Source organism: Somniosus microcephalus, chromosome 3 (genome assembly GCF_052327205.1).
Source record: "Somniosus microcephalus isolate GS21.2 chromosome 3, FLI_Smic_1.0, whole genome shotgun sequence".
NCBI lineage: Eukaryota > Metazoa > Chordata > Chondrichthyes > Squaliformes > Somniosidae > Somniosus > Somniosus microcephalus.
In genome coordinates this window covers 379527880-379551847 of record NC_140989.1, presented here as the reverse complement: position 1 = coordinate 379551847, position 23968 = coordinate 379527880, and positions in this window count along the sequence as shown.

The following is a 23968-nucleotide window of genomic DNA, read 5'->3' as shown; positions in this document are numbered from 1 at the left end:
CATCCCCAGTCACACCCACAACACATACTCACCATCTCCACTCACACCCCCAACACACGCTCACCATCTCCAGTCACACCCCCAACACACACTCACCATCTCCATTCACACCCCCAACAGACGCTCACCAGCTCCAGTCACACCCCCAACACACGCGAACCATCTCCAGTCACACCCCCAACACACACTCACCATCTCCAGTCACACCCCCAACACACGCTCACCATCTCCAGTCAAACACCCAACACACACACACCATCTCGTCACATCCCCAGCACACGCTCACCATCTCCAGTCACACCCCCAACACACACTCACCATCTCCAGTCACACCCACAACACATACTCACCATCTCCAGTCACACCCCCAAAACTCACTCACCATCTCCAGTCACACCCACAACACACACTCACCATCTCCAGTCACAGCCCAACACACGCTCATCATCTCCAGTCACACCCGCAACACACACTCACCATCTCCAGTCACACCAACACACGCTCACCATCTCGAGTCACACCTCCAAAACACACTCACCGTCTCCAGTCACACCCCAACACATGCTCATCATCTCCAGTCACATCAACACACACTCACCATCTCAAATCACAGCCCCAAAACACACTCACCATCTCCAGTCACACCCCCATCACACACTCACCATCTCTAGTCACCCCCCTACACACACTCACCATCTCCGTCACACCCCGATCAAACACTCAGCATCTACAGTCACGCCTCCAACACACATTCGCAATCTCCAGTCACACCCCAACACACACACACCATCTCCAGTCACACACCCAAGACACACTCACCATCTCCAGTCACACACCCAACACACACTCACCATCTCCAGTCACACCCGCAACACACACTCACCATCTCCAGTCACACCACCAACACACGCTCACCATCTCCAGTCACACCCCCAACACACATTCACCATCTCCAGTCACACCCCAACACACACTCACCATCTCCAGTCACACACCCAACACACACTCAGCATCTCCAGTCACACCTCCAACACACACTCACCATCTCCAGTCACACCCCCAACACACACTCACCATCTCCAGTCACATCCCCAAAACACACTCACCATCTCCATTCACACCCCCAACACACACTCACCATCTCCATTCACAAACCCAACACACACACACACTCTCCAGTCACACCCCCAACACACATGCGCCATCTCCAGTCACACCCCCAACATACACTCACCATCTCCAGTCACACCCACAACACACACTCACCATCTCCAGTCATACCCCCAACACACGCTCACCATCTCCAGTCACACCCCCAACACATGCTCACCATCTCCAATCACAACCCCAACACACACTCACCATCTCCAGTCACACACCCAGCACACGCTCACCATCTCCAGTCACACACCCAACAAACACTCACCATCTCCAGTCACACCCCCAACACAGGCTCACCATCTCCAGTCACACCCCCAACGCACACGCAACATCTCCAGTCACACCCCCAACACACACTCACCATCTCCAGTCACACCCCAACACACGCTCACCATCTCCAGTCACACCCGCAACACACTCTCACCATCTCCAGTCACACCAACACACACTCACCATCTCCAGTCACACCTCCAAAACACACTCACCGTCTCCAGTCACACCCGCAACACACACTCACCATCTCCAGTCACACCCCCAACACACACTCACCATCTCCAGTCACACCCCCAACCGACACTGACCATCTCCAGTCACACCCCAACACACACTCACCATCTCCAGTCACACCCCCAACACACACTCACCATCTCATGTCACACCCCCAACACACGCTCACCATCTCCAGTCACACCCCCAACACACACTCACCATCTCCATTCACACCCCCAACACATGCACACCATCTCCGGTCACACCCCCAACACACGCTCACCATCTCCAGTCAAACCCCCAACACACACTCACCATCTCCAGTCACACCCCCAACACACGTTCACCATCTCCAGTCACACCCCCAACACACACTCACCATCTCCAGTCACACCCCCAACACAAGCTCACCTTCTCCAGTCACAGCCGCAAAACACGCTCACCATCTCCAGTCACACCCCCAACACACACTCACCATCTCCATTCACACACCCAACACATGCTCACCATCTTCAGTCACACCCCCAACACACGCTCACCATCTCCAGTCACACCCTCAACACATGCTCACCATCTCCAGTCACACCCCCAACACACATTCACCATCTCCATTCACACCCCCAACACAGGCTCACCATCTCCAGTCACACCCCCAACACACACTCACCATCTTCAGTCACACCCTTAACACACATTCACCATCTCCAGTCACACCCCCAACACACACTCACCATCTCCAGTCACACCCCAACACACACTCACCATCTCCAGTCACAACCCCAACACACACTCACCATCTCCAGTCACACCCCCAACAGATGCTCACCATCTCCAGTCACACCCCCAACACACACTCACCATCTCCAGTCACACCCCCAACACACACTCACCATCTCCAGTCACACCCACAGCACACACTCACCATCTCGTCACACTCCCAACAAAGACTCACCATCTCCAGTCACACCTCCAACACACAATCACCATCTTCAGTCACACCCCCAACACACAATCACCACCTCCAGTCACAACCCAACACACACACACCATCTCCAGTCACCCCCCAACAGACACTCACCATCTCCAGTCACACCCCCAACACACACTCACCATCTCCAGTCACAACCCAACACACACACACCATCTCCAGTCACCCCCCCAACATACACTCACCATCTCCAGTCACACCCCCAACACACACTCACCATCTCCAGTCACACACCCAACACACACTCAGCATCTCCAATCACACCCAAAACACACACTAACCATCTCCAGTCACAACCCCAACACACACTCACCATCTCCAGTCACACCCCAACATACGCTCACAATTTCAAGTCACACACCCAACACACACTCACCATCTCCAGTCACACCAACACACACTCACCATCACCAGTCATACCTCCAACACACACTCACTGTCTCCAGTCACACCCCAAGACACGCACACCATCTCCAGTCACAGCCCCAACACACACTCACCATCTCCAGTCACAGCCCCAACACACACTCACCATCTCCAGTCAAACCCCAACACACACACACCATCTCCACTCACACCCCCAACACACACTCACCATCTCCAGTCACACCCCAACACACACTCACCATCTCCAGTCACAACACAACACACACTCACCATCTCCAGTCACACCCCAACACACACTCACCATCTCCAGTCACACACCCAACACACACTCACCATCTCCACTCACACACCCAACACATGCTCACCATCTCCTGTCACACCCGCAACACACACTCACCATCTCCATTCACACCCCCAACACACGCTCACCATCTCCAGTCACAACCCCAACACACGCTCACCATCTCCAGAAACACCCCCAACACACATTCACCATCTCCATTCACACCCCCAACACACACTCACCATCTCCAGTCACACCCCCAACACACGCTCACCATCTCCAGTCACACCCCCAACACACACTCACCATCTCCAGTCACACCCCCAACACACGCTCACCATCTCCAGTCACACCCGCAACACACACTCACCATCTCCAGTCACACCCCCAACACACGCTCACCATCTCCAGTCACACCCCCAACACAGACTCACCATCTCCAGTCACACCCCCAACACAGTCTCACCATCTCCGGTCACACACCAACACACACTCACCAGCTATAGTCACACCCCCAACATAGGCTCACCATCTCCAGTCACACCCTCAACACAAATTAATCATCTCCAGTCACACCCCCAACACACATTCACCATCCCCAGTCACACCCACAACACATACTCACCATCTCCAGTCACACCCCCAACACTCACTCACCATCTCCAGTTGCACCCCCAACACACACTCACCATCTCCAGTCACACCCCCAACATACACTCACCATCTCCAGTCACACCCCCAACACACACTCACCATCTCCATTCACACCCCAACACACGCTCACAATCTCCAGTCACGCACCCAACACACACTCACCATCTCCATTCACACCCCAACACACGCTCACAATCTCCAGTCACGCACCCAACACACACTCACCATCTCCAGTCACACCAACACACGCTTACCATCACCAGTCACACCTCCAACACACACTCACCATCTCCAGTTACACCCCAACACAAGCACACCATCTCCAGTCACTGCCCCAACACACACTCACCATCTCCAGTCACAGCCCCAACACACACTCACCATCTCCAGTCAAAACCCAACACACACATACCATCTCCAGTCACACCCCCAACACACACTCACCATCTCCAGTCACACCCCCAACACACACCCACCATCTCCACTCACACCCCCAACACACGCTCACCATCTCCAGTCACACCCCCAACACGCACGCACCATCTCCAATCACAGCCCCAACACACGCTCACCATCTCCAGTCAAACCCCCAACACACACACACCATCTCGTCACACCCCCAGCACACGCTCACCATCTTCAATCACACCCCCAACACACACTCACCATCTCCAGTCACACCCACAACACATACTTACCATCTCCAGTCACACCCCAAAAACTCACTCACCATCTCCAGTCACACCCCCAACACACACTCACCATCTCCAGTCACACCCCAACACACGCTCATCATCTCCAGTCACACCCGCAACACACACTCACCATCTCCAGTCACACCAACACACACTCACCATCTCCAGTCACACCTCCAAAACACACTCACCATCTCCAGTCACACCCCAACACAGGCTCACCATCTCCAGTCACACCAACACACACTCACCATCTCCAATCACAGCCCCAACACACACTCACCATCTCCAGTCACACCCCATCACACACTCACCATCTCTAGTCACCCCCCAACACACACTCACCTTCTCCGTCACACCCCGAACACACACTCAGCATCTACAGACACACCTCCAACACACATTCACCATCTCCAGTCACACCACCAACACACACTCACAATCTCCAGTCACACCCCAACACACACACACCATCTCCAGTCACACACCCAAGACACACTCACCATCTCCAGTCACACACCCAACACACGCTCACCATCTCCAGTCACACGCCAACACACACTCACCATCTCCAGTCACACCTGCAACACACACTCACCATCTCCAGTCACACCACCAACACACGCTCACCATCTCCAGTCACACCCCCAACACATTTTCAACATCTCCAGTCACACCCCAACACACACACACCATCTCCAGTCACACCCCCAACACACACTCAGCATCTCCAGCCACACCTCCAACGCACACTCACCATCTCCATTCACACCCCAACACACGCTCACCATCTCCAGTCACACCCTCAACACACGCTCACCATCTCCAGTAACACCCCCAACACAATCTCACCATCTCCAGTCACACCCCCAACACACGCTCACCATCTCCAGTCACACCCCCAACACACACTCACCATCTCCAGTCACACCCCCAACACACGCTCACCATCTCCAGTCACACCCCCAACACACACTCACCAACTCAAGTCACACCCCCAACACACGCTCACCGTCTCCAGTCACACACCAACACACGCTCACCATCTCCAGTCACACCCCCAACACACACTCATCATCTCCAGTCACACCCCCAACACACATTCACCATCCCCAGTCACACCCACAACACATACTCACCATCTCCACTCACACCCCCAACACACGCTCACCATCTCCAGTCACACCCCCAACACACACTCACCATCTCCATTCAGACCCCCAACAGACGCTCACCAGCTCCAGTCACACCCCCAACACACGCGAACCATCTCCAGTCACACCCCCAACACACACTCACCATCTCCAGTCACACCCCCAACACACGCTCAGCATCTCCAGTCAAACACCCAACACACACACACCATCTCGTCACACCCCCAGCACATGCTCACCATCTCCAGTCACACCCCCAACACACACTCACCATCTCCAGTCACACCCACAACACATACTCACCATCTCCAGTCACACCCCCAAAACTCACTCACCATCTCCAGTCACACCCACAACACACACTCACCATCTCCAGTCACAGCCCAACACACGCTCATCATCTCCAGTCACACCCGCAGCACACAATCACCATCTCCAGTCACACCAACACACACTCACCATCTCGTGTCACACCTCCAAAACACACTCACCGTCTCCAGTCACACCCCAACACATGCTCATCATCTCCAGTCACATCAACACACACTCACCATCTCAAACCACAGCCCCAACACACACTCACCATCTCCAGTCACACCCCCATCACACACTCACCATCTCTAGTCACCCCCCTACACACACTCACCATCTCCGTCACACCCCGATCACACACTCAGCATCTACAGTCACGCCTCCAACACACATTCGCAATCTCCAGTCACACCCCAACACACACACACCATCTCCAGTCACACACCCAAGACACACTCACCATCTCCAGTCACACACCCAACACACACTCACCATCTCCAGTCACACCCGCAACACACACTCACCATCTCCAGTCACACCCCCAACACACATTCACCATCTCCAGTCACACCCCAACACACACTCACCATCTCCAGTCACACACCCAACACACACTCAGCATCTCCAGTCACACCTCCAACACACACTCACCATCTCCAGTCACACCCCCAACACACACTCACCATCTCCAGTCACATCCCCAAAACACACTCACCATCTCCATTCACACCCCCAACACACACTCACCATCTCCATTCACAAACCCAACACACACACACACTCTCCAGTCACACCCCCAACACACATGCGCCATCTCCAGTCACACCCCAACATACACTCACCATCTCCAGTCACACCCACAACACACACTCACCATCTCCAGTCACACCCCCAACACACGCTCACCATCTCCAGTCACACCCCCAACACATGCTAACCATCTCCAATCACAACCCCAACACACACTCACCATCTCCAGTCACACACCCAGCACACGCTCACCATCTCCAGTCACACACCCAACAAACACTCACCATCTCCAGTCACACCCCCAACACAGGCTCACCATCTCCAGTCACACCCCCAACACACACGCACCATCTCCAGTCACACCCCCAACACACACTCACCATCTCCAGTCACACACCCAACACACACTCACCATCTCCACTCACACACCCAACACATGCTCACCATCTCCAGTCACACCCGCAACACACACTCACCATCTCCATTCACACCCCCAACACACGCTCACCATCTCCAGTCACAACCCCAACACACGCTCACCATCTCCAGAAACACCCCCAACACACATTCACCATCTCCATTCACACCCCCAACACACACTCACCATCTCCAGTCACACCCCCAACACACGCTCACCATCTCCAGTCACACCCCCAACACACACTCACCATCTCCAGTCACACCCCCAACACACGCTCACCATCTCCAGTCACACCCGCAACACACACTCACCATCTCCAGTCACACCCCCAACACACGCTCACCATCTCCAGTCACACCCCCAACACAGACTCACCATCTCCAGTCACACCCCCAACACAGTCTCACCATCTCCGGTCACACACCAACACACACTCACCAGCTATAGTCACACCCCCAACATAGGCTCACCATCTCCAGTCACACCCTCAACACAAATTAATCATCTCCAGTCACACCCCCAACACACATTCACCATCCCCAGTCACACCCACAACACATACTCACCATCTCCAGTCACACCCCCAACACTCACTCACCATCTCCAGTTGCACCCCCAACACACACTCACCATCTCCAGTCACACCCCCAACATACACTCACCATCTCCAGTCACACCCCCAACACACACTCACCATCTCCATTCACACCCCAACACACGCTCACAATCTCCAGTCACGCACCCAACACACACTCACCATCTCCATTCACACCCCAACACACGCTCACAATCTCCAGTCACGCACCCAACACACACTCACCATCTCCAGTCACACCAACACACGCTTACCATCACCAGTCACACCTCCAACACACACTCACCATCTCCAGTTACACCCCAACACAAGCACACCATCTCCAGTCACTGCCCCAACACACACTCACCATCTCCAGTCACAGCCCCAACACACACTCACCATCTCCAGTCAAAACCCAACACACACATACCATCTCCAGTCACACCCCCAACACACACTCACCATCTCCAGTCACACCCCCAACACACACCCACCATCTCCACTCACACCCCCAACACACGCTCACCATCTCCAGTCACACCCCCAACACGCACGCACCATCTCCATTCACACCCCCAACACACGCTCACCATCTCCAGTCACACCCCCAACACACGCTAACCATCTCCAGTCACACCCCCAACACACACTCACTATCTCCAGTCACACCCCCAACACACGCTCACCATCTCCAGTCAAACCCCCAACACACACACACCATCTCGTCACACCCCCAGCACACGCTCACCATCTTCAATCACACCCCCAACACACACTCACCATCTCCAGTCACACCCACAACACATACTTACCATCTCCAGTCACACCCCAAAAACTCACTCACCATCTCCAGTCACACCCCCAACACACACTCACCATCTCCAGTCACACCCCAACACACGCTCATCATCTCCAGTCACACCCGCAACACACACTCACCATCTCCAGTCACACCAACACACACTCACCATCTCCAGTCACACCTCCAAAACACACTCACCATCTCCAGTCACACCCCAACACAGGCTCACCATCTCCAGTCACACCAACACACACTCACCATCTCCAATCACAGCCCCAACACACACTCACCATCTCCAGTCACACCCCATCACACACTCACCATCTCTAGTCACCCCCCAACACACACTCACCTTCTCCGTCACACCCCGAACACACACTCAGCATCTACAGACACACCTCCAACACACATTCACCATCTCCAGTCACACCACCAACACACACTCACAATCTCCAGTCACACCCCAACACACACACACCATCTCCAGTCACACACCCAAGACACACTCACCATCTCCAGTCACACACCCAACACACGCTCACCATCTCCAGTCACACGCCAACACACACTCACCATCTCCAGTCACACCTGCAACACACACTCACCATCTCCAGTCACACCACCAACACACGCTCACCATCTCCAGTCACACCCCCAACACATTTTCAACATCTCCAGTCACACCCCAACACACACACACCATCTCCAGTCACACCCCCAACACACACTCAGCATCTCCAGCCACACCTCCAACACACACTCACCATCTCCATTCACACCCCAACACACGCTCACCATCTCCAGTCACACCCTCAACACACGCTCACCATCTCCAGTAACACCCCCAACACAATCTCACCATCTCCAGTCACACCCCCAACACACGCTCACCATCTCCAGTCACACCCCCAACACACACTCACCATCTCCAGTCACACCCCCAACACACGCTCACCATCTCCAGTCACACCCCCAACACACACTCACCAACTCAAGTCACACCCCCAACACACGCTCACCGTCTCCAGTCACACACCAACACACGCTCACCATCTCCAGTCACACCCCCAACACACACTCATCATCTCCAGTCACACCCCCAACACACATTCACCATCCCCAGTCACACCCACAACACATACTCACCATCTCCACTCACACCCCCAACACACGCTCACCATCTCCAGTCACACCCCCAACACACACTCACCATCTCCATTCAGACCCCCAACAGACGCTCACCAGCTCCAGTCACACCCCCAACACACGCGAACCATCTCCAGTCACACCCCCAACACACACTCACCATCTCCAGTCACACCCCCAACACACGCTCAGCATCTCCAGTCAAACACCCAACACACACACACCATCTCGTCACACCCCCAGCACATGCTCACCATCTCCAGTCACACCCCCAACACACACTCACCATCTCCAGTCACACCCACAACACATACTCACCATCTCCAGTCACACCCCCAAAACTCACTCACCATCTCCAGTCACACCCACAACACACACTCACCATCTCCAGTCACAGCCCAACACACGCTCATCATCTCCAGTCACACCCGCAGCACACAATCACCATCTCCAGTCACACCAACACACACTCACCATCTCGTGTCACACCTCCAAAACACACTCACCGTCTCCAGTCACACCCCAACACATGCTCATCATCTCCAGTCACATCAACACACACTCACCATCTCAAACCACAGCCCCAACACACACTCACCATCTCCAGTCACACCCCCATCACACACTCACCATCTCTAGTCACCCCCCTACACACACTCACCATCTCCGTCACACCCCGATCACACACTCAGCATCTACAGTCACGCCTCCAACACACATTCGCAATCTCCAGTCACACCCCAACACACACACACCATCTCCAGTCACACACCCAAGACACACTCACCATCTCCAGTCACACACCCAACACACACTCACCATCTCCAGTCACACCCGCAACACACACTCACCATCTCCAGTCACACCCCCAACACACATTCACCATCTCCAGTCACACCCCAACACACACTCACCATCTCCAGTCACACACCCAACACACACTCAGCATCTCCAGTCACACCTCCAACACACACTCACCATCTCCAGTCACACCCCCAACACACACTCACCATCTCCAGTCACATCCCCAAAACACACTCACCATCTCCATTCACACCCCCAACACACACTCACCATCTCCATTCACAAACCCAACACACACACACACTCTCCAGTCACACCCCCAACACACATGCGCCATCTCCAGTCACACCCCAACATACACTCACCATCTCCAGTCACACCCACAACACACACTCACCATCTCCAGTCACACCCCCAACACACGCTCACCATCTCCAGTCACACCCCCAACACATGCTAACCATCTCCAATCACAACCCCAACACACACTCACCATCTCCAGTCACACACCCAGCACACGCTCACCATCTCCAGTCACACACCCAACAAACACTCACCATCTCCAGTCACACCCCCAACACAGGCTCACCATCTCCAGTCACACCCCCAACACACACGCACCATCTCCAGTCACACCCCCAACACACACTCACCATCTCCAGTCACACCCCAACACACGCTCACCATCTCCAGTCACACCCGCAACACACTCTCACCATCTCCAGTCACACCAACACACACTCACCATCTCCAGTCACACCTCCAAAACACACTCACCGTCTCCAGTCACACCCGCAACACATACTCACCATCTCCAGTCACACCCCCAACACACACTCACCATCTCCAGTCACACCCCCAACCGACACTGACCATCTCCAGTCACACCCCAACACACACTCACCATCTCCAGTCACACCCCCAACACACGCTCACCATCTCCAGTCACACCCCCAACAAACACTCACCATCTCCATTCACACCCCCAACACATGCACACCATCTCCGGTCACACCCCCAACACACGCTCACCATCTCCAGTCAAACCCCCAACACACACTCACCATCTCCAGTCACACCCCCAACACACGTTCACCATCTCCAGTCACACCCCCAACACACACTCACCATCTCCAGTCACACCCCCAACACACGCTCACCTTCTCCAGTCACACCCCCAACACACACTCACCATCTCCAGTCACACCCCCAACACACGCTCACCATCTCCAGTCACACACCCAACACACACTCACCATCTCCAGTCACACCCCAACACACACTCACCACCTCCAGTCACACCCCCAACACACACTCACCATCTCCAGTCACACCCCCAACACACGCTCACCATCTCCACTCACACCCCCAACACACACTCACCATCTCCAGTCACACCCCCAACACACGCTCAACATCTCCAGTCACAACCCCAACACACACTCACCATCTCCAGTCACACCCCCAACACACGCTCACCATCTCCAGTGACACCCCCAACACACACTCACCATCTCCAGTCACACCCCCAACACACGCTCACCATCTTCAGTCACACCCCCAACACACACTCACCATCTCCAGTCACACACCCAACACAGGCTCACCATCTCCAGTCACACCCCGAACAAACACTCACCATCTCCAGTCACAGCCCCAACACACATTCACCATCTCCAGTCACAGCCCCAACACACACTCACCATCTCCAGTCACACCCCAACACATTCTCACCATCTCCAGTCACAACCCCAACACACACTCACCATCTCCAGTCACACCCCCAACACACGCTCACCATCTCCAGTCACACCCACAACACACACTCACCATCTCCAGTCACTCTCCCAACAAATACACACTATCTCCAGTCACACGCCCAACACACAATCACCATCTCCATTCACACCCCCAACACACATTCACCACCTCCAGTCACACCCCAACACACACTCACCATCTCCAGTCTCACCCCCAACACACACTCAACATCTCCAGTCACACCCCCAACACACACTCACCATCTCCATTCACACCCCCAACACACACTCACCATCTCCAGCCACACCCACAACACACACTCACCATCTCCAGTCACACCCCCAACACACACTCACCATCTCCAGTCACACCCCAACACACGCTCACAATCTCCAGTCACACACCCAACACACACTCAACATCTCCATTCACACCAACACACATTCACCATCACCACTCACACCTCCAACACACACTCACCATCTCCAGTCACACCCCCAACACACACTCACCATCTCCAGTCGCACCCCAACACATGCTCACCATCTCTAGTCACACCCCCAACACACACTCACCATCTCCAATCACAGCCCCAACACACGGTCACCATCTCCAGTCACACCACCAACACACACTCACCATCTCCAGTCACACCCCCAACACACGCTCACCATCTCCAGTCACAACCCAAAACACACTCACCATCTCCAGTCACACCAACACACACACACCATCTCCAGTCACAGCCCCAACACACACTCACCATCTCCAGTCACGCCCCCAACAAACACTCACCATCTCCAGTCACACACCCAACACACACACACCATCTCCAGTCACACCCACAACACACACTCACCATCTCCAGTCACACCCCCAACACACGCTCACCATCTCCAGTCACACCCGCAACACACACTCACCATCTCCAGTCACACCCCCAACACACGCTCACCATCTCCAGTCACACCCCCAACACAGACTCACCATCTCCAGTCACACCCCCAACACAGTCTCACCATCTCCGATCACACACCAACACACACTCACCAGCTATAGTCACACCCCCAACATAGGCTCACCATCTCCAGTCACACCCCCAACACAAATTAATCATCTCCAGTCACACCCCCAACACACATTCACCATCCCCAGTCACACCCACAACACATACTAACCATCTCCAGTCACACCCCCAACACTCACTCACCATCTCCAGTTGCACCCCCAACACACACTCACCATCTCCAGTCACACCCCCAACATACACTCACCATCTCCAGTCACACCCCCAACACACACTCACCATCTCCATTCACACCCCAACACACGCTCACAATCTCCAGTCACGCACCCAACACACACTCACCATCTCCAGTCACACCAACACACGCTTACCATCACCAGTCACACCTCCAACACACACTCACCATCTCCAGTTACACCCCAACACAAGCACACCATCTCCAGTCACTGCCCCAACACACACTCACCATCTCCAGTCACAGCCCCAACACACACTCACCATCTCCAGTCAAACCCCAACACACACATACCATCTCCAGTCACACCCCCAACACACACTCACCATCTCCAGTCACACCCCCAACACACACTCACCTTCTCCACTCACACCCCCAACACACGCTCACCATCTCCATTCACACCCCCAACACGCACGCACCATCTCCATTCACACCCCCAACACACGCTCACCATCTCCAGTCACACCCCCAACACACGCTAACCATCTCCAGTCACACCCCCAACACACACTCACTATCTCCAGTCACACCCCCAACACACGCTCACCATCTCCAGTCAAACCCCCAACACACACACACCATCTCGTCACACCCCCAGCACACGCTCACCATCTCCAGTCACACCCCCAACACACACTCACCATCTCCAGTCACACCCACAACACATACTCACCATCTCCAGTCACACCCCAAAAACTCACTCACCATCTCCAGTCACACCCCCAACACACAGTCACCATCTCCAGTCACACCCCAACACACGCTCATCATCTCCAGTCACACCCGCAACACACACTCACCATCTCCAGTCACACCAACACACACTCACCATCTCCAGTCACACCTCCAAAACACACTCACCATCTCCAGTCACACCCCAACACATGCTCACCATCTCCAGTCACACCAACACACACTCACCATCTCCAATCACAGCCCCAACACACACTCACCATCTCCAGTCACACCCCCATCACACACTCACCATCTCTAGTCACCCCCCAACACACACTCACCTTCTCCGTCACACCCCGAACACACACTCAGCATCTACAGACACACCTCCAACACACACACACCATCTCCAGTCACACACCCAAGACACACTCACCATCTCCAGTCACACACCCAACACACGCTCACCATCTCCAGTCACACGCCAACACACACTCACCATCTCCAGTCACACCTGCAACACACACTCACCATCTCCAGTCACACCACCAACACACGCTCACCATCTCCAGTCACACCCCCAACACATTTTCACCATCTCCAGTCACACCCCAACACACACACACCATCTCCAGTCACACCCCCAACACACACTCAGCATCTCCAGCCACACCTCCAACACACACTCACCATCTCCATTCACACCCCAACACACGCTCACCATCTCCAGTCACACCCTCAACACACGCTCACCATCTCCAGTAACACCCCCAACACAATCTCACCATCTCCAGTCACACCCCCAACACACGCTCACCATCTCCAGTCACACCCCCAACACACACTCACCATCTCCAGTCACACCCCCAACACACGCTCACCATCTCCAGTCACACACCCAACACACACTCACCAACTCAAGTCACACCCCCAACACACGCTCACCGTCTCCAGTCACACACCAACACACGCTCACCATCTCCAGTCACACCCCCAACACACACTCATCATCTCCAGTCACACCCCCAACACACATTCACCATCCCCAGTCACACCCACAACACATACTCACCATCTCCACTCACACCCCCAACACACGCTCACCATCTCCAGTCACACCCCCAACACACACTCACCATCTCCATTCACACCCCCAACAGACGCTCACCAGCTCCAGTCACACCCCCAACACACGCGAACCATCTCCAGTCACACCCCCAACACACACTCACCATCTCCAGTCACACACCCAACACACGCTCACCATCTCCAGTCAAACACCCAACACACACACACCATCTCGTCACACCCCCAGCACACGCTCACCATCTCCAGTCACACCCCCAACACACACTCACCATCTCCAGTCACACCCACAACACATACTCACCATCTCCAGTCACACCCCCAAAACTCACTCACCATCTCCAGTCACACCCACAACACACACTCACCATCTCCAGTCACAGCCCAACACACGCTCATCATCTCCAGTCACACCCGCAACACACACTCACCATCTCCAGTCACACCAACACACGCTCACCATCTCGTGTCACACCTCCAAAACACACTCACCGTCTCCAGTCACACCCCAACACATGCTCATCATCTCCAGTCACATCAACACACACTCACCATCTCAAATCACAGCCCCAACACACACTCACCATCTCCAGTCACACCCCCATCACACACTCACCATCTCTAGTCACCCCCCTACACACACTCACCATCTCCGTCACACCCCGATCACACACTCAGCATCTACAGTCACGCCTCCAACACACATTCGCAATCTCCAGTCACACCCCAACACACACACACCATCTCCAGTCACACACCCAAGACACACTCACCATCTCCAGTCACACACCCAACACACACTCAGCATCTCCAGTCACACCCGCAACACACACTCACCATCTCCAGTCACACCCCCAACACACATTCACCATCTCCAGTCACACCCAAACACACACTCACCATCTCCAGTCACACACCCAACACACACTCAGCATCTCCAGTCACACCTCCAACACACACTCACCATCTCCAGTCACACCCCCAACACACACTCACCATCTCCAGTCACATCCCCAAAACACACTCACCATCTCCATTCACACCCCCAACACACACTCACCATCTCCATTCACAAACCCAACACACACACACACTCTCCAGTCACACCCCCAACACACATGCGCCATCTCCAGTCACACCCCCAACATACACTCACCATCTCCAGTCACACCCACAACACACACTCACCATCTCCAGTCACACCCCCAACACACGCTCACCATCTCCAGTCACACCCCCAACACATGCTCACCATCTCCAATCACAACCCCAACACACACTCACCATCTCCAGTCACACACCCAGCACACGCTCACCATCTCCAGTCACACACCCAACAAACACTCACCATCTCCAGTCACACCCCCAACACAGGCTCACCATCTCCAGTCACACCACCTACACACACGCACCATCTCCAGTCACACCCCCAACACACACTCACCATCTCCAGTCACACCCCAACACACGCTCACCATCTCCAGTCACACCCGCAACACACTCTCACCATCTCCAGTCACACCAACACACACTCACCATCTCCAGTCACACCTCCAAAACACACTCACCATCTCCAGTCACACCCGCAACACACACTCACCATCTCCAGTCACACCCCCAACACACACTAACCATCTCCAGTCACACCCCCAACCGACACTGACCATCTCCAGTCACACCCCAACACACACTCACCATCTCCAGTCACACCCCCAACACACACTCACCATCTCATGTCACACCCCCAGCACACGCTCACCATCTCCAGTCACACCCCCAACACACACTCACCATCTCCATTCACACCCCCAACACATGCACACCATCTCCGGTCACACCCCCAACACACGCTCACCATCTCCAGTCAAACCCCCAACACACACTCACCATCTCCAGTCACACCCCCAACACACGTTCACCATCTCCAGTCACACCCCCAACACACACTCACCATCTCCAGTCACACCCCCAACACACGCTCACCTTCTCCAGTCACTCCCCCAACACACACTCACCATCTCCAGTCACACCCCCAACACACGCTCACCATCTCCAGTCACACACCCAACACACACTCACCATCTCCAGTCACACCCCAACACACACTCACCACCTCCAGTCACACCCCCAACACACACTCACCATCTCCAGTCACACCCCCAACACACGCTCACCATCTCCACTCACACCCCCAACACACACTCACCATCTCCAGTCACACCCCCAACACACGCTCAACATCTCCAGTCACAACCCCAACACACACTCACCATCTCCAGTCACACCCCCAACACACGCTCACCATCTCCAGTGACACCCCCAACACACACTCACCATCTCCAGTCACACCCCCAACACACGCTCACCATCTTCAGTCACACCCCCAACACACACTCACCATCTCCAGTCACACACCCAACACAGGCTCACCATCTCCAGTCACACCCCGAACAAACACTCACCATCTCCAGTCACAGCCCCAACACACATTCACCATCTCCAGTCACAGCCCCAACACACACTCACCATCTCCAGTCACACCCCAACACACTCTCACCATCTCCAGTCACAACCCCAACACACACTCACCATCTCCAGTCACACCCCCAACACACGCTCACCATCTCCAGTCACACCCACAACACACACTCACCATCTCCAGTCACACTCCCAACAAATACACACTATCTCCAGTCACACACCCAACACACAATCACCATCTCCATTCACACCCCCAACACACATTCACCACCTCCAGTCACACCCCAACACACACTCACCATCTCCAGTCTCACCCCCAACACACACTCAACATCTCCAGTCACACCCCCAACACACACTCACCATCTCCATTCACACCCCCAACACACACTCACCATCTCCAGTCACACCCACAACACACACTCACCATCTCCAGTCACACCCCCAACACACACTCACCATCTCCAGTCACACCCCAACACACGCTCACAATCTCCAGTCACACACCCAACACACACTCAACATCTCCATTCACACCAACACACATTCACCATCACCACTCACACCTCCAACACACACTCACCATCTCCAGTCACACCCCCAACACACACTCACCATCTCCAGTCGCACCCCAACACATGCTCACCATCTCTAGTCACACCCCCAACACAAACTCACCATCTCCAATCACAGCCCCAACACACGGTCACCATCTCCAGTCACACCACCAACACACACTCACCATCTCCAGTCACACCCCCAACACACGCTCACCATCTCCAGTCACATCCCAACACACACTCACCATCTCCAGTCACACCAACACACACACACCATCTCCAGTCACAGCCCCAACACACACTCACCATCTCCAGTCACGCCCCCAACAAACACTCACCATCTCCAGTCACACACCCAACACACACACACCATCTCCAGTCACACCCACAACACACATTCCCCATCTCCAGTCACACCCCCAACACACACTCACCATCTCCATTCACACCCCAACACACGCTCACAATCTCCAGTCTCACCCCCAACACACTCTCACCATCTCCAGTCACACAAACACACACTCACCATCACCAGTCACACCTCCAACACACACTCACCATCTCCAGTTGCACCCCAACACACGCTCACCATCTCCAGTCACACCCCCAACACACACTCACCATCTCCAGTCACACCCCCAACACACGCTCACCATCTCCAGTCACACCCCCAACACACGCTCACCATCTCCAGTCACACCCCCAACACACACTCACCATCTCCAATCACACCCCCAACAAACACTCACCATCTCCAGTCACACCCGCAACACACACACACCATTTCCAGTCACAACCCCAACACACACTCACCATCTCCAGTCACACCCCCAACAGACACTGACCATCTCCAGTCACATCCCAACACACACTCACCATCCCCAGTCACACCCCCAACACACACTCACCATCTCATGTCACACCCCCAACACACGCTCACCATCTCCAGTCACACCCCCAACACACACTCACCATCTCCATTCACAGCCCCAACACACGCACACCATCTCCAGTCACACCCCCAACACACGCTCACCATCTCCAGTCAAACCCCCAACACACACTCACCATCTCCAGAAAAACCCCAACACACGTTCACCACCTCCAGTCACACCCCCAACACACACTCACCATCTCCAGTCACACCCTCAACACACGCTCACCATCTCCAGTCCCACCCCCAACACACACTCACCATCTCCAGTCACACCCCCAACACACGCTCACCATCTCCATTCACACACCCAACACATACTCACCATCTCCAGTCACACCCCCAACACAGGCTCACCATCTCCAGTCACACTCCCAACACACACTCACCATCTCCAGTCACACCCCCAACATACATTCACCATCTCCAGGCACACCACCAACACACACTCACCATCTCCAGTCACTCCCCAACACACACTCACCATCTCCAGTCACACCCCCAACACAGGCTCACCATCTCCAGTCACACTCCCAACACACACTCACCATCTCCAGTCACACCCTCAACACACACTCACCATCTCCAGTCACACCCCCAACACAGACTCACCATCCCCAGTCACACCCGCAACACACGCTCACCATCTCCACTCACACCCCCAACACACACTCACCATCTCCAGTCACACCCCCAACACACGCTCAACATCTCCAGTCACATCCCCAACACACACTCACCATCTCCAGTCACATCCCCAACACACGCTCACCATCTCCAGTCACACCCCCAACACACACTCACCATCTCCAGTCACACCCCCAACACACGCTCACCATCTTCAGTCACACCCCCAACACACACTCACCATCTCCAATCACACCCCCAACACAGGCTCACCATCTCCAGTCAGACCCCGAAAACACACTCACCATCTCCAGTCACAGCCCCAACACACAACACAATACAATACAATACAAATCGCTTTATTGGCATGATAAGGTACATCTTATGTTGCCAAAGCATCAAAATACATTTATGGTTGAACACATAAACGCGGTTCCATTCATACAGTGTATAAACAGGTATATCCCTGAGTTTATAAATATACATTCGCCTTGTTTATATATACTCTTGTCTTAGTTTATTGGTTGTCCCTCTGTTCATGGCAAGCTGTAACATAGTGTGCCGCCAGTGTTACACAGCTTCTCTCCTCCCCCAGTAGGAATGGGAGTTTTTGGTTGTCAGTCAGATTTCTGAATTCAGGGCATATTTGTGAGAATTTTTGGAAGAAATTCTCTCTGATGCCCTGATATTTTCCACAGGCTGTGAGGAAGTGCATCTCTGTCTCAACTACTCCCTGACTGCAGTGAGAGCATATCCTGTCTTCTCTTGGCAGCCTGGTCTACCTGTGTCTGCCTTTTTTGATCGCTAGGCTATGTTCGCTAAGTCTGTACCTTGTCAAGGTTCTTCTCAGTTTGTTATCCTTTACCATGGTCAGGTAATCAGCTATGTTGTATTGTCTGTTTAGGGCCAAATAGCAATTGAGTTTGCTTTGGGTTTTTGTTGTTTCTGCCCAATATGACAGATATTTTTCCTTTTGCTTAGCGACGATTGTGTTGGGTCGAATTCTTTGTGTTACCCTGTCACTGTCCTGGGACTGGTTATTGTTAGTATTGTTATTAGTTACTTTATTGAGTCCCAGGACTAGTTGACTGAGGGTATTCTTCTTTATGGTCAGCTCTTGGCATTTCAGGGCGTTGTAGTGATAGCATTGGGGGTTGCTCATTTGTAGGTGATTCAAGAATTTGGTGGCTCTTTTTTGGATAGTGATTATTAATGGGTATTGGCCTAGTTCCGCCCTGCATGCGTTGTTTACTGTTTTCCTTTGAGTCCGGAGGATACTTTTACAGAATTCCGCATGTAGGATCTCAATTGGGTGTTTGTTCCATTTTGCAAAATCTTGTTGTGTTAGTGGTCCCCAGAACTCACTGCCATAGAGTGCAATTCACTCACCATCTCCAGTCACACCCCCAACACACACTCACCATCTCCAGTCACCCCCCAACACACGCTCACCATCTCCAGTCACACCCCAACACACACTCACCATCTCCAGTCACACCACCATACACACACCATCTCCAGTCACAGCCCCAACACACACTCACCATCTCCAGTCACACCCCTAACACACACTCACCATCTCCATTCAGACCCCCAACACACACTCACCATCTCCAGTCACACCCCCAACACACACTCACCATCTCCAGTCACACCAACACCCACTCACCATCTCCAGTCACACCTCCAACACACGCTCACCATCTCCAGTCACACACCCAACACACACTCACCATCTCCAGTCACACCCCCAACACAGGCTCACCATCTCCAGTCACACTCCCAACACACACTCACCATCTCCAGTCACACCCCCAACACACATTCACCATCTCCAGTCACACCCCCAACACACACTCACCATCTCCTGTCACACCCCCAACACACACTCACCACCTCCAGTCACACCCCCAACACACACTCACCATCTCCAGTCACACCCCCAACACACACTCACCAACTCCAGTCACACCCCCAACACACGCTCACCATCTTCAGTCACACCCCCAACACACACTCACCATCTCCAGTCATACCCCCAACACACGCTCACCATCTCCAGTCATGCCCCTACACACACTCACCATCTCCAGTCACACCCCCAACACACGCTCACCATCTCCAGTCACACCCCCAACACACACTCACCATCTCCAGTCACACCCCCAACAAACGCTCACCATCTTCAGTCACACCCCCAACACACACTCACCACCTCCAGTCACACCCCCAACACAGGCTCAACATCTCCAGTCACACCCCAACACACACTCACCATCTCCAGTCACAGCCCCAACACACATTCACCATCTCCAATCACACCCCCAACACAAACTCACCATCTCCAGTCACACCCCAACACACACTCACCATCTCCAGTCACAACCCCAACACACACTCACCATCTCCATTCACACCCCCAACACAAACTCACCATCTCCAGTCACACCCCCAACACACACTCACCATCTCTAGTCACACGCCCAACACACAATCACCATTTCCAGTCACACCAACACACATTCACCACCTCCAGTCACACCCCAACACACACACACCATCTCCAGTCACACCCCCAACACACACTCACCATCTCCAGTCACGCCCCCAACAAACACTCACCATCTCCAGTCACACACCCAACACACACACACCATCTCCAGTCACACCCACAACACACATTCCCCATCTCCAGTCACACCCCCAACACACACTCACCATCTCCAGTCACACCCCAACACATGCTCACAATCTCCAGTCTCACCCCCAACACACGCTCACCATCTCCAGTCACACAAACACACACTCACCATCATCAGTCACACCTCCAACACACACTCACCATCTCCAGTTACACCCCAACATATGCTCACCATCTCCAGTCACACCCCCAACACACACTCACCATCTCCAGACACACCCCCAATACACGCTCACCATCTCCAGTCACACCCCAACACACACTCACCATCTCCAGTCACACCAACACACACACACCATCTGCAGTCACAGCCCCAACACACACACACCATCTCCAGTCACACCCCCAACACACACTCACCATCTCCAATCACACCCCAACACACACTCACCATCTCCAGTCACACCCGCAACACACACTCACCATCTCCAGTCACACCCCCAACACACACTCACCATCTCCAGTCACACCCCCAACACACACTCACCATCTCCAGTCACACCCCCAACACACACTCACCATCTCATGTCACACCACCAACACACGCTCACCATCTCCAGTCACACCCCCAACACACACTCACCATCTCCATTTACACCCCCAACACACGCACACCATCTCCAGTCACACCCCCAACACACGCTCACCATCTCCAGTCAAACCCCCAACACACACTCAACATCTCCAGTCACACCCCCAACACACGTTCACCATCTCCAGTCACACCCCCAACACACACTCATCATCTCCAGTCACACCCCCAACACACGCTCACCATCTCCAGTCACACCCCCAACACACACTCACCATCTCCAGTCACACCCCCAACACACGCTCACCATCTCCAGTCACACACCCAACACACACTCACCACCTCCAATCACACCCCCAACACAGGCTCACCATCTCCAGTCACACTCCCAACACACACTCACCATCTCTAGTCACACCCCCAACACACATTCACCATCGCCAGTCACACCACCAACACACACTCACCATCTCCAGTCACTCCCCAACACACACTCCCCACCTCCAGTCACACCCCCAACACACACTCACCAACTCCAGTCACACCCCCAACACACACTCACCATCTCCAGTCACACCCCCAACACACGCTCACCATCTCCACTCACACCCCCAACACACACACACCATCTCCAGTCACACCCCCAACACACGCTCAACATCTCCAGTCACACCCCCAACACACATTCACCATCTCCAGTCACACCCCCAACACACGCTCACC